Genomic DNA, 15,563 nt, shown 5'->3' on the forward strand with positions numbered 1-15,563 from the left:
CCTACCTGCATCACGTAGGACCAGTCCCTGGAGAAAAACATCATGCATGGTAAAGTAGAAAGTCAGCAAAAAGTTGGGAGACCCTCAATGAGCTGTATTGACATAGTGCCTTAAAAGAATGGCCTCAAACATAACCAGGATTGTGAGTATCATGGAATGCTCCATTCCATTACGCATTACTTTATGAGTCTGAGTGAATTTGATAGCATTTAAGAACAACAACAAATTAGAACTTATAATTCCTTATAATACTTTTTCTCAACTGTGTTGATTGCTTATTAAATGTCTGTCCCCATTGGAATGTCAGATCCACGATAGCAAATCTCCTTGTCCATTTAGTTCTTCACAGTGATCTCAGGTCCCTTAGATGGGAGCCTGGTACACAGTAAATAGTCACATATTACTTGTTGTTTTAATGAATGATAGAGAGTAGAACTTGCTTTTTTATATGGCAACATAGTCATCTATAGGAGTAGAATGAATAACTATATCTGTAGGCAAGAAATGATTCTTCTCCGTAAGTAGGTTTCAGACTTCACATCTGAAATATCAGTAAAAGCTGAAAAAGTGAAGTTAAAGCGAGAGGCCAGGAGTTCCCTACCATAGGACTCAATTCAGAAGATGATCTATAAAATTGAAGAGTGAGGAAGGGGAAATTGCTTTTATTAGCTTTAGGAAGTCATTTCATGAGACTTGTGTTCATGTACGGTCAAGACAAACAATTCTATGTCTCCACTTGCCTCCCATGTAGTAGTCTGTATAATAAGGCCGCATCTCTGCATCTTCTGCTATAGATTTTATCTTCTAATATCTTTTTAAACATTCCTAAAACATCACCAGTTGTGTGTGAGAGAGATTTTTGAATGTCCCAGAAAGCACTAATGTTCTATTTAAGCAGTTACTGTATCAGTTTAGGACAATGTTCCCTGCTTCAGAAATGAAAATTCTCGCAGACCTGGCGAACACGTACAATACTAGGGATAAGAGGTGAGTTCAATTCTTTAAGAAAAAGAAGCTTTAGAGTAAAGATCAGGTGTCCATAACAGAAACTCACTATCCACTAATGGATTTTAAAAATATTAATTATTTAAAAATTTAAAATATTAATCATTTTATTGGGGGAATCATGCAACTCTTATCACAATCCATACATACATCAATTGTGTAAAGCACATTTGTATATTTGTTGCTCTCATCATTCTCAAAACATTTGCTTTCTGCTTGAGTTCTTGGAATTAGCTCCTCATTTTTCATTTTTCCCCTTCCTCTCCACTACCCCCTCCCTCATGAACCCTTGATAATTTATAAATTATTATTATTGTATCATATCTTACACTGCCTGACATCTCCCTTCACCCACTTTTCTGTTGTCCACCCCCCAGGGAGGAGGTTAAATGTAGATTCTTATAATCGGTTCCCCCTTTCTACCCCTCTTCCCTTCACCTTCCCGGTATCACCACTCTCACCACTGGTACTGAAGGGATCATCCTCCCTGGATTCCCTGTGTTTCCAGTGCCTTTCTGATTTTTTTTTTTAAAGAGCATTATTAGGACAAAAATAGTATGCAATCCTACTCTTCAAAATTAAACAACATAATCCTAAATGTATTCTGAAAGCTTCAGGTGATGAGATCAACGCTTTTTCCTCCCTGCTCAGGTAAAACTGGTCCTATTGCCAAGAGTTGTCATTTCTCTGACCATTTGAAGAGGGCCTATTGGCGGCGTTCTTCTAAAGCGTTGTGAAGTGTACCAGGTGTTCCTGGTCGACATCTGATCTGATTTTCTGTGTGCAAACCATTCTTCTAGGGGAGAGAAAGGGAAACGCTTTTGCTTCCTGTTTGGTCGCTAGCTGTTGTGCAGTGGGCCCCAGCTGGGAGCAAACATACACGTGAATCAGAACACAGCGGTACCTGGCTCTGTGCTGGACTCACAATAGCCGCTATGTGTGAATCCAGGCTTGCAGCCATTGGGTCAGTTCATTTCGCTGAGCATCGTCTCCTTGTCAAAGACCCTCTATTTTACCAAGCACGGCATCCATCTCCAGGGATTGGCCCCTCCTGATCGCATGTTTTAAGTAAGAGAGACGAAGAGTTGCCATCTCTGCTTCTAAGAAGCATTTTGATTGTACTTTTCCCAAGACAGATTTATTCATTATTTTGGAAGTCCATGGAACATTCAAAGTTATTTGCCAACCCCATAATTTAAATGTGTGAATTCTTCTTTGACTTATTTTCCTGTGTGCATATGAGGTGAGTAAATATACTATGGCTTAGGTCGGATGCACATTTAATCATCAAAGTGATGCCTTTGCTTTAAAAATGTTTTTAAGTGATATTTTCTGTTTATTTTTTACTAATGAGGATTAATACAGATACTAAATCATTTCAGGGTTCAGTCACGTCCAGCAGAATTGTACATTTTCTACAAGAGTGCCCAAACTTTTTTTCTGTATGGGCTCTTTGATGTTATCCCCCTTCACTTTGCTGTCCCCTCTGTGTCCCCTACCCCTAACCCCATATTCCACTTGCTGACTCATCAGTCCTGGCTTTCATACTTCAAAAATGAAAAAAACAACAACATATACTGTAACTTCAAGAGGGTGACCCCAATGATATAACACTCCCAAGATACCCCCTAATACGTACAGTCAAAACCAAACAAAACAATAAAACTCATGAAGACTTTGCTTTTTAACACTTCAAAGGCAGTCTTTTGCAACACATGTATCCAATGCAATCTAAAACAAACCAACAAACAATGATTATGTTAATGCTGTCATATAGCAATTATATAGGATGGGGTAAAACTGTCCTTGTGAGTTTCCAGGACTGTACCTCTTTATGTGTGTCAAAAGTCAAGTCTTTCTCCCACGGAGCAGTTGGTGGTTTCAAACTGCTGACCTTGCAGGTATGAGCCTAACACATAACCACTACACCACCAGGGCTTCTATCCAATGCAGTAAGTCATTTAATTTCCTGTCTTCTGCTCCCATGGCCCTTGGTTTTTGATCCAAGTAAAATGTATTCTATTACAGAAGTTTTACTCTTTTGTTGTTTATACTTGAATTTATTTATAGGAATTTGTGGGGAAATGATGGATTTTTCCCCACAAATATTTTGAAGCCCCCTGTGATGGTTACATGATCTGTCAACTTGCGAAGGGTTGGAGTCTAGTCTGTCAATCAGGCCATAGCCAATGAGACCTTTGTGTGGGCATGGCCTTCTCCTGAGGATTCTGGGAACTCCTGTCTTCCTCCCTGGAAGTGGGACACACACGCTCTACTCTAGAGCCCTGGGGCTGGAGGAGCCACGTGGAGACTCACACCAGCACTGAGAAGTTTATACCACCACTGGATCCACAAGATTTCCCACCCACTGGCCTGTGATTTTTCTGCATCAGCATCATTGTATGTGTTTTGTGAATCTGAAGAGGAATTTTATAGATTTATAGAGTGGTATCAGACTTATGTATTATTATGGGAATTATGGACTTGATCTGAACTGGTCTGAGGTGTTTTCTCAATATTCCATTGCTCTTGTATATAAAGCTCTTTCTTATACACGTATGAATATCTCTGTATTTGTTTCTCTAGTCTACCCAGACTAACCCCGCCCACCCCCTTATATGTCTGTGTTCAAACTTTGCAGGAAAGAACTAAAAGCAAGACATGGAGTTGTAGATCGCACTCCAAGGGCCAGGGAAGCAGTTTTGATGGTGCTTGTCTTAAATGTAGCCTACTAGGACTTACAAATGAGTAACTTTATTCAGTGTAGCCATCCAAAGCAATATTCTTGTGATCAGAGAGAGGGACAACACATTCTTCTCCTTATTTACCACTCTTTCTGATCTACCACAGTACTCAAGAAGATGGCTGAAATCACCTCTTTGTTGCCACCATTTTCTGCCCTTCTCCCCCGTCGGAGCCTAAGCTCATCAGAGTCACCAGAACAAAACAAACCAAGAAAATTGCCAGTCCTTGGTCAAAACTCTATCGTGGCTTTCTTTTCATTCGCAATACACACCAACATCCTACAATGCCAGAGAGCCCTTACATGATCTGCTCCTCAGTTGCCTCTTATTTCCAGTTTATCTTTCTAGCTCACACTTTGCCCCAGCTACATTCCTTCTTGAATTCCCCAGGAACTAAACAGGCATGTTCCTACCTCAGGTCTCTTGCATCAGTAGATTTCCCTGCATGAAACACTCTGATCACATATGTCCAAGTGGCTAATTTCTTTATATTCTTCAAATATGTTAATATGTCATCTTAAGCGTATCCTCACCACTCTCTTAATTGTCATCTGATGCTGGTAACTAAATGTTACTAACTGCATTGCTTCCTCTTCTTTTTTTTTTTTTTTTTGCTTCCTCTTCTACTCTAAGTGTAAATATAGTGTACTTGTTTACTAATTTTTACTGGGGTAGAAACAAAGTTAGATGAAGGTGGGAATTTGTTTTCTTTACGGATTAACCAATCCCAAGCACAGAATAGTGCCTATAATATGTTTGGGCTCTTTTCCTTGCTTACCACTACCCCATGACAGTGCTGCCTTGGATGAAAGAGTGTTTCTTTCTACAGCAATTTTCACAGTCAGGGTTTGCTGATTGTATCATTTTGATATCATTTCTCATGTTCTTTTCCTGCATTTTCTAAAAAATGGCACTTAGGTTTAGAGGTTTGATCAAATAAATTTTGGGCAGTAAGATGGCTTCAGAAGTTGTGTCATGTACTTCCTTCCAGGAAGCAGGTGGTATTTAACAGCATCTCACTTTATGATGTTTTCACCTGTTGTGGATCCATTATGTCATTATTGCTGCACATGATGTTCCAATTCTTTCATTCCTTTAACATATATCCTTTACTTCATGATTTAACCTACATCATTGATCTTGTAAAACTTGTTTGTCAAAGATGACAACATAGTCATTCATCTAATTTTTTCATAGCATATAAAATGGACTCAAAACAACCACATCATTACTACCATTGCTAATACGGCTACTGAAGAGTGTCAATGGCTTTGGGAATTCTTTTGCCCTTTGTATTTGTCCACAGAGCTGAAGCATCACATCACTGGGTATCCTTCTGTAGGTTTTGCTACTGACAAAATACTCGTGAAAATTTGCTTCACTGACTAAATACAAGTAAAATAGTAGTACTTACTACTGACTAAATACTAGTGAAAATTTGCTTCACTTTACTTCCAATATTCATGAATTCTTTATCTATTTAATAATTTGATAATAAAATATATATGTTTAAAAATTAAATTTACTCATTGTAGTTTGAATTTAGTCAGAGAGCTTTAACTTTTGTATATTGAATATTATAATTAAAAATTTCCAAAGACCCAGAGTTAGAAAACAAAAAAGAAAGAGCACGCTCAGCCAATATTAAACCGATAGAACTAAAGTAAAAATTCAAGCCGTGAGTTGTAGTATTGAAAGGTTTTTTGGGCAAAATCTTGAATGATGCAGGAAGCCTGAAAAGAAGATGGAAAGAATACACATAGTCAATGTATCAAAAGGAACTAGTGGACATCCGTCAGTAAGCAGAAATCAACAGTACTGAAAGAGGAAATCCAATTGCACTAGAAACATTAGCTAAATCAAGCCCCCAGGCATTGTTGGAATATCAATGGAAATGTTTCAATAAGCTTATAAATCACTAGAAGCATGTACTGGTCTATGTCAGGAAATTTGGAAGACAGCTACTTGGCCAATTGACTGGCACAGATCAATATTTGTACCTATTCCAAAGAAAAGTGACCGAACAGAATGCTCAAATTATAGAATAGTATTATTAATATGGCATGCCTACAAAATTTTGCTAGTGATCATCCAATAGTGGTTGAAACATTACATTGGCAGGGAGCTGCCAGAGTTTGGGTTGGATTTTAGAAGAGTAAGTGAAACAAGGGTTATCATTGCTGATATTAGATGGATCGTCGCTGAAAGCTGATAGTACCAGAATGATAGTTACTTGTTTATTATTGACCATGCAAAGGCATTTATTATACTATGTGGATTATAACAAACTATGGATAATCTTGAGAACAATGAGAATTCCAGAACACTTAATTGTGCTCCTTTGGAACTTGCACATGGATCCAGAAACAATTGTGTGAATAAAGCAGGGCAAGCTGCATAGTTTAAAATCATGAAAGGTGTGCAGCAGTCACACACATCAAATCTGTATGCCGAGCAAATGATCAGAGAAGTGGGCTTATTTGAAAAAGAATTTGGTGTCAATATTGCAAGAAGTCTTCTTAACAACCCATGAAATGCAGTTTACACAACCTTGCTGGCTGAAAGTTAAGCTCTTATTTCCCCTCTGGAATGTAAGTCCGTAAATATAGACATTTGTCTTTTTGTTTCCCGGTTCTATTCCCTATTACCTGGAACAGCATTGGCTCACGGTGGACACTTAATTAGAATTTTTAATGAAGAAACTAATTCATACATCAAAACTCGCATCTTTTTTTCAAAGCAGCCCAGCAGAAACCACAAGCCTATTACCAGGATATTCCTATTATTGAAGATGGGTGCTCTGGTGACTGTCTGCCTCCCCTATAATTCACAACCTGAGGTGTATGACAGGAAGCACTTTGAAATATTTTAGAAAACAGGACAGATATGGAGTCATTCTTAGGATAACTTTTACAAAATGAATAAAATAATGACTGAAGATGTTAAATCATGTTTTTGGATCTCCTCTTTCAGAAATGCATTTAGAAACATTTGTACAGCCTAGACAAGCAACTCAGCCTAATAATATCTTAGCCACGTGTTGCTTTCAACCAAAATTGCTAGGCAGTGTGAGTTGTTACTGGAGCCAAATAGCACCCACATCGCAACTTGGCGCCTGGGCAATTTTCTAGCTACACTATAATGGGTGAAAAAAATGAGGTAGGTAAACAAACTCACTTAAATTCTGTCAGGGGACACTCTATAAAGTTTTGCCTCAATTTTATATCTAGGGATAGATTTAGGTTACATATTTAGCAAACTTCCTTCTATCTTGCTGGAGTGTGTATCAGGGACTAGCGAGAGTCTAGTCATTAAAAATCCCTGGACAAGAGGACACACAGGAAATGTTAGAAATCCTTTTCTTTTTTTAAAACAATTTATTAGGGGCTCATATAACTCTTATCACAATCCATACAAACATCAATTGTGTAAAGCACATCCATACATCGATTGCCCTCATCATTTTCACAGCATTTTCTCTCCACTTAAGCCCTTTGCATCAGGTCCTCTTTTTATTCACCTCCCTCCCCCCTCCCTCATGAGCCCTTGATAATTTATAAATTATTATTTTGTCATATTTTGCCTTGTCCGACGTCTCCCTTCACCCCATTTTCTGTTGTTCCTCCCACAGGGAGGAGGTCACATGTAGATCCTTGTAATCGGTTCCCTCTTTCCAACCCACTCTCCCTCTACCCTCCCACTATCTCCACTCATAGCATTGGTCCTGAAGGTATCAACCACCCTGGATTCCCTGTGCCTCTGTACATCCTCTGCTCTATCCAGACTTGCAAGATAGAATTCAGATCATGATAGTGGAGGGGTAGGGAGGTGAGGAAGCATTTAGGAACTAGAGGAAAGCTGTATTCTTCATCAATGCTACATCACACCCTGACTGACTCATCTCCTCCCCTAGACCCCTCTGCAAGGGGATCTCCAGTGGTCAACAAATGGGCTTTGGGTCTCTACTCTGCACTTCCCCCTTCATTCACTATGGTAAGATTTTTTTTTTTTTGTTCTGATGATGCCTCATACCTGATCCCTTCGACACCTCATGATCGCACAGGCTGGTGTGCTTCTTCCATGTGGGCTTTGTTGCTTCTGAGCTAGATGGCCGCTTGTTTACCTTCAAGCCTTTAAGACCCCAGACGCTATCTCTTTTGATAGCTGGGCACTATCAGCTTTCTTCGCCACATTTCCTTATGCAACTGTTTGTCCTCGGTGATTGCATCATGGAGATGTGCACCCAATGATATGATTTTTTGTTCTTTAATGCCTAATAACTGATCCCTTCAGAACCACGTGATCACACAGGCTGGTGTGTTCTTCCATGTGGGCTTTGTTGCTTCTGAGCTACATGGCCGCTTGTTTATCTTCAAACCTTTAAGACCCCAGACGCTATATCTTTTGATAGCTGGGTACCATCTGCTTTCTTCACCACATTTGCTTGCTCACCTAGTTTGTCTTCAGCAGTTGTGTTGGGAGGGAGAGCATCACAGAATTCCAATTTAATAGAAGAAAGTATTCTTGAATTGAGGGAGTACTTGAGTAGACGCCCAATGTCCTTCCACCACCTTAATAATAGACCTATAAATATAGGCACATATATCTATTTCCTCATCCTCATATATATATTTACACATGCACATGTTGTCTAGACCTCTATAAATGTCCTTTGCCTCCCAGCTTTTTCCTGTATTTCCCTTGTCTTTCCTCCTGTCCCACTATCCTTAATGAAGTCTCCCGAGTTTCCTTAATGATGCATCCCTCTAACATAAATGCTCTCCCATTTTTTAACAGAAATATCAGGAATGCAAAGCAAATGTAAACTACTTTGTATATCTAACCAACATGATCCATAGGGGTTCTGCTCACTGTTGATAGTAACACATTTGTATCACGTGTTTTCTGAATTCAAGGTACTGCAATATCTAGGTGTGGCTGGCTGCTTTCAGAACCAGATGATAAAAAGCATTGTCCCTTGAAGCTAAAGAGCAATGCTGAAGAATAGTTCATTCTGCAGCAAATCAAAGGATTTATATTATGTAGGAAAGTCATATGAATCTTGCCTCAGTGATCTGGAGAAGCTGTGGTCAGCACAGGCGTGACACACTGGGCAGTGAAACCCCAGGTCAGTAGTTTGAAATCATCAGCTGCTTGGTGGGAGAGAGATGAGACTTTCTATTTCCTATAAAGATTTATAGTCTCAGAAATCCCAGGGGGCAGTTCTATCCTGTCCTTATAGCGTTGCTATAAGCCAGTATCTACTGAATGTCCATTAGTTTGTTTTTCTGAGATGAATCCCTGATGTCAGAAACTTATAAAGCAGAAAGCTTTACATAAAGGATGCATCCTACAGTGGGGCATGAGAGGGGAGTGGTATTAAAATAAGGAGACACAGCATAGCGCTTTAGAAACACCTTCGAAAGCAATGGGAATAGAAAAGCTCACAATCTACTTAGTTTTGGTCTCATGCCAGTTTTATCAGCTAGTGGCATGCGGTTTTGGAATACTTCATGATGTAGAAAGCAGTCTGAGTGAAGGAAGCAAGGTGCTCGGACTCACAGCAACCCTGGAGAACAAACCCTAGAAGTAGTGATCTTTACAGAAGCAAACTGCCATGTCTTTCTGCCCTGGAGGGACTGGGGGGTCGCACTGCCAGTCTTTCCATTAGCAGACAAGCATTTCACCACGGCACCACCAGGGCTCCTTTTGCTAAAGACAATGACATTAAATTATAATAGTTCCCTCTTATGAGTTTTCTGTGACATGCTTTTGAAAGTCTATAGTAAAGTGTGTGTTCATATTATTCATCGATTTTCTGCTTCTGCGGATCATTCTCTAATGTTGCTGTTTCTGGCTGCTGTAAATTGACAGTGTTGCAGCATCATGATCAAATGCATGTGCGAGTGATTTCAACAGGCGAAGAGTGTTCTATAAATCCAAGATAGGGTGTTACTCTCATTTTTCTTAGTGTATATTTATATATATGAAAAGAGGGCTCTCTATCATTTTTTTGCAAATAATTTTAAGCCTGAAAGGAGTATTTTGTCTTCAATTTTGGCAAGTCTACCTATAAAAATAAATGGTAGGTGTGCTTAGAAGAGATAAAACTTTATGCTTGGCTAATGAAGGGTATCTAATGATCTTTAACACCAACTTGATATATTTACATTCACCTTTAAGAAAATAAATTAACTGCACTGGAATTCTAAGTGGTGAGTAACCATTTAAATTTTGAGGAGAAGTTTGCAAAGTAAAGCCACCTTTTCTCATATCGTAATTCAAAGTCAATTTTAAAATTATGCTCCTTGGGTCATCCTTTATTTTCTCTTTCCCATCAAGCACTTTGAAGATAACGTTGTCTCTGTTCATGCTATCTTAATCGATCTTCACTTAAAACAAAAACTCTGTAGACTGTCCCGCACAATTAATCAATGAACTCAACACTGCTTTATTTTGTTTGCTGCTGCAGTATGTATCAGGTCTTATCTTTCAAATCCAACTTTATGATCCTTAAAAACAGCAGTTAAAACAGGGTTTAAGCAGGCTTTAAATAAGTGTCACACAGAAAAAGACGCAGGACTCAGGGGCGAGCCAGGCGGATTGTTACCGGAGTTAAACAACCTTCCTACCGCAGAACCTCTTCCAACCTCTGGTGCCAAGGGTCAGCACTTCCTGCTGTGAAGCAGGCAGTTGTGGTTAAAGCTCAACTTAAATCTGAGCCAAGTGCACATGGATAAGTGGCTTAACCTTTACATGCTTTGGTTTCTAGAACTGCAAAGTGGGTTACTTTATACGGCGTTTGTGTGAATGCACAAACACAGTGCATTGATGAGTTAATGCACGGGTTGATATTATTAAGGTGTGATTGATTTCCATAAGAGAAATTTATTTTTCAGGTTTTATAATCATATTTGACTACAGAATACTTCTTTTTCTGAGATACCACACAACTGCTGTTATTAGGCACCATTGAGTTGATTCGGACCAGAGCCACCGTATGCCTGGTTCTGTGTCATTCTCATAATGGTACATAGGCTTGAGCCCAATGCCCATTGTCCTGTGTCAATTCACTTCCTCGAGGGCTTCCTCTTTCTCTCAGCCCTTCGACTTTCCCACTCACGATGTCCTTCTCCAGAGGGTGGGCTCTCCTGACAACGCGCTCAAAGTACGTAAGAGCAAGTCTCATCATCCTTGCTTCTAAGGAGCACTCTGGCGATACTTCTTCCAGGATAGATTAGTTTTGTTTTTTCAATCTTTCACTTAGAGATATTTTTCCATTCCTTTGGGCAAGAGGAATAAAGAGAATCTGCGCATTTGTTAACACATATGAAGTGTAGTCTCTTGACCAGCAATATCAGCACCACCTGGGAACTTGTTAGAAATGCCAGTCTTCAGGCTCCACCCCAGATCTGATAGATTGGTTTGTTCTTTTAACAGTACTAGGTACTTTCAATATTCTTCCCAACACCACCATTCAAATATATCAATTATTCTTCAGTATTTTTATTTAGTGTCCAACTTTCACGTGCATATGAGGCAATTGAAAATACCCTGCACACCTTAGTACTCACACAGCTAGAATTCCTGAGAAATATATCTATATCTATATAGATAAAAGCAGAGAGGGAGGGAGGGAGGGAGTTCAGTTGAGTTCTGACAGGCTGGTGACTGCAGAGGTGGATGAATCCAAAGTTAGTAGTCAGGTCTGTGACTGAAAAGGTAAATTAATCCAAACTGGCAGATTAGTGGGCAGACTGCTGATCACTCCTGGAGTGGGAAGGCAACATGGTGGGGCATTGGCACAAGTCCAAAGAAGTGAAGGTCAATGAGCCGGGTGTAGGGTCCAGATGCAGTAAAAATCACAGCATACATTTATATAGAACGTGGGCCACATTTCTGAGGACACATCAGGGCTGTGACCTGAGTAAGAGGGTTATATTCTACTATAATCTTCTTAAAGGGATTGGTTGCTCACAGGAGATCCCATTATGGAGTTGATTCAACTGTGTTAAGTCTCATCATGGGGAATTGTTCATAGGCACTGTTGAGTTGGTTCTGACTCACAGTGACTTTGTACAATGTGGAATGAAAACTTCCTATGCCTTTCTTAACAATTGTTACATTTGCCCTACTGTGGTAGCCACTGTGTCAGTCTCTTAAAGGGCCTTCCTTAATAACTGCACCACTGAAAATTCTGGATACAGCCAAGTTGACACAAAATGCAATTGCCATGATCTTCAGGCAAATGATGGAAAAGAATACCACTTCCAGTACCAATTGTTTGTTAGTCAATTTTTACCAACATGCGTCAGAGTAAACCTGGGCTTCAGTGACTAATTTCATGAAGGTCCAGCCTCAGCTTGTTTTTCCAAAGTGCCTCTGGGTGAAAGAAAATTGAGAACATTTAAGGTAGCAGCCATGCTCTATAACTATTTATACTACCCATGGACTTGTTTGGATTAACATCGTGTCCAATGACTAAACATTCTTACTTACTGGTGACTATCCATTCTCTTTTTAAGTTTCTTCAATTCTTCATTTTGAAAATGGTCAAACCTACAATTTGGTTGAAATATCAAACTGACATATATACATTCTCTTTATCTAGAGTTTATTTGAGTAAAGATTTCACTCTTGCTTTATTCCCCCCCCCCACCTCATATGTGTGGATATGTTGTTGTTAGGTGACATTGAGTCAGCCCTGACTCATAGTGATCCTATGCACAAAAGATAAAACATGGTCCTGCGTGGTCCTGCACCATGCTCACAATTGTCCCTGTGCCTGAACCCATCGATACAGCCACTGTGCCAATCTATATTGTTGAAGGCCTTCCTCTTTTTAGTCAGCCCTCCACTTTACCAAACATTCTACCATTCTCCAGGGGATGGTCTCTCCTGACAATCTGTCCAAAGTATATAAGACAAAGTCTTGCTATCCTTGATTCTAAGGAGCCCTCTGGCTTTACTTCTCCTAATGAAGATGGTTTTGTCATTTTGGAAGTCCCTGGTACTTTCAATATTCTTCTCCAGCACTGCGATTCTTCTGCAGTCTTCTGTATTAAATGTCCAACTTTCACATGCATATGATGCAATAGAGAATACCATGGCTTTGGTCAGGCACAACTTAGTCCTCAAAGTAACATCCTTGTGTTTCCATATTCTAAAGAGGTCTTGTGCAGCTAATTTACCTAATGTAACTTATCTTTTGATCTCTTGAGTGCTATTTCCTTTTCTTTCTCTTTTTTAATCGTTTTATTAGGGGCTCATACAACCCTTATCACAATCCATACATACATCAATTGTGTAAAGCACATTTGTACATTCATGGCCCTCATCATTTTCCAAATATTTGCTCTCCACTTAAGCCCCTGGCATCAGGTCCTTATTTTCCCTCTCCCTCCCCCCCTTCCCCCTTCCTCATGAAACCTTGATAATTTATAAATTACTATTTTGTCATATCTTGCACTATTCGACGTCTCCCTTCACCCACTTTTCTGTTGTCTGTCCCCTAGGGTGGAGGTCACATGTAGATCCTTGTAATTGGTTCCCCCTTTCCAACCCACCCTCCCTCTACATTCCCAGTATTGTCACTCACACCACTGGTCCTGAAGGGATCATCCGTCCTAGATTCCCTGTGTTTCTGGTTCCTATCTGTACCAGTGTACATCCTCTGATCTAGCCAGACTTGCAAGAGAGAATTGGGATCATGATGGGGCCGGGGTGGGGGTGGGTGGGGAGGAAGGAAGTATTTAGGAACTAGAGGAAAGTTATATTTTTCATTGTTGCTACATTACACCCTGTCTGGCTCGTCTGCTCCCCAAGACTCCTCTGCAAGGGGATCTCCAGTTGCCTACAAATGGGCTTTGGGTCTCCACTCCACACTCCCCACCTCATTCACTATGATAAGATTTTTTGTTCTGCCGATACCTGATATCTGATCCCTTCAACACTTTGTGATCGCCCAGGCTGGTGTACTTCTTCCATGTGGGCTTTGTTGCTTCTGAGCTAGATGGCCGCTTGTTTACTTTCAAGCCTTTAAGACCCCAGACGCTATCTCTTTTGATAGCTGGGTACATCAGCTTTCTTCACCACATTTGCTTGTTCACCCGCTTTGTCTTCAGCCATTGTATTGGGAAGGTGAGCATCATAGAATGCCATTTTAATAGAAGAAAGTATTCTTGCATTGAGGGAGTACTTGAGTGGAGGTCCTATGTCCATCTGCTACCTTAATACTAAACCTATGAATATATGCACATAGATCTATTTCCCCATCCTATATATAAATATATTTACATATATGCATGAGACCTCTATAAATCCCCTTTGTCTCCCAGCTCTTTCCTCTATTTTCTTTGACTTTCTCCAAGTACGAAAAATTCCTTAACAACTTCAATCTTTTCTCCATTTATCATGATTTTACCTATTTGTCCAGTAGTGAGGATTTTGGTCTTCCTTTCATTGAGTTTTAGTCTACACTGCAGGCTACAATCTTTTATCTTCATCAGTAAATGCTTAAAGTTCTCATCACTTTCAGCAAGCAAGTTATGCCATCTTGCATATTGCAGGTTGTAATCCTGACACCACACTCTTCCTCATATAATCCAGCTTCTTTAATGATTTAGTTAGCATATAGATTGAACAAGTATGGTGACAGGATATAACCCTGATGCACTCCTTTCCTTTTTTAAAAACCATGCAGTATTCCCTTGTTCTGTACGCACAACTACCTCTTGATCTAAGTCAGTGGTTCTCAACCTTCCTAATGCTGTGACACTTTAATACAGTTCCTCATGTTGTGGTCACCCCAACCATAAAATTATTTTTGTTGCTACTTCATAACTGATTTTGCTATTGTTATGTATCAGGTGACCCCTGTGAAAGGGTTGTTTGACCCCTAAAGGGGTTGCGACCCGAAGGTTGAGAACCATTGATCTAAGTAGAAATTCTGAGTGAGCATAATGAAATATTCTGTTATTCCCATTTTCAAGGTTATCCACAGATTTTTATGGTCCACACAGTTGAAGGTCTTGGCATAGTTAATGAAACACAGGTAACCAAACATCTTTCTGGTATTCTGTGCTTTGAGGCAAAGTCCATCTGACCTCAGCAATGATATCCTTTGTTCCACACCCACTTCTGATCTGGCCTGTATTTCTGGTAGTTCTTTGTCATTGTACTGCTGCCACTGTTGTTGAATTATCTTAAGAAAAATTGTACTTGTGTGTGATATCAATGGTACCATTCTATAGTTTGAACATGCTGTTGGGTCACCTTTCTTTGGAATGGGCACAAATATGGACATCTTCCAGTCAAGTCAGTTGGACAATTAAGTATCTTCTAAATTTCCTGGCATAGATGGATGAGTACTTCCAGGGTTTCTTCAGGTATCTGAAACATTTAAATGATATTCCATCCATTTCTGGAGGCTTGGTTTTGACTAATACCTTCAGTGCACCTTGGATTTTCTTTTTGTACCATTGGTTCTATCTCATATCGTACCTTTTAAAATGGTTGAATGTAGACTAGTTCTTTTTGGTACAGTGACTCTGTATTCTTTACATTTTTTCTTTGTGCTTCCTGCACAGTTCAATATTTTACCTGTAGAACCATTCAAAATTACAATTGAAGGCTTGAATATTTTCGAGATCTTTCAGTGGATATAGATAGATGATATCAATAGAGACAGAGATGATAGAGGTAGAGACATGTTGTTGTTGTTAGAGGCTGTTGAATATTTTCTGACTCACAGTGATGCTTTTGTTCAACAGACCCAAGCACTGCACCATTTTCACAATTGTAGTTATGTTTGAA

This window comes from Tenrec ecaudatus, chromosome 4 (assembly GCF_050624435.1).
Source record: "Tenrec ecaudatus isolate mTenEca1 chromosome 4, mTenEca1.hap1, whole genome shotgun sequence".
Lineage (NCBI taxonomy): Eukaryota > Metazoa > Chordata > Mammalia > Afrosoricida > Tenrecidae > Tenrec > Tenrec ecaudatus.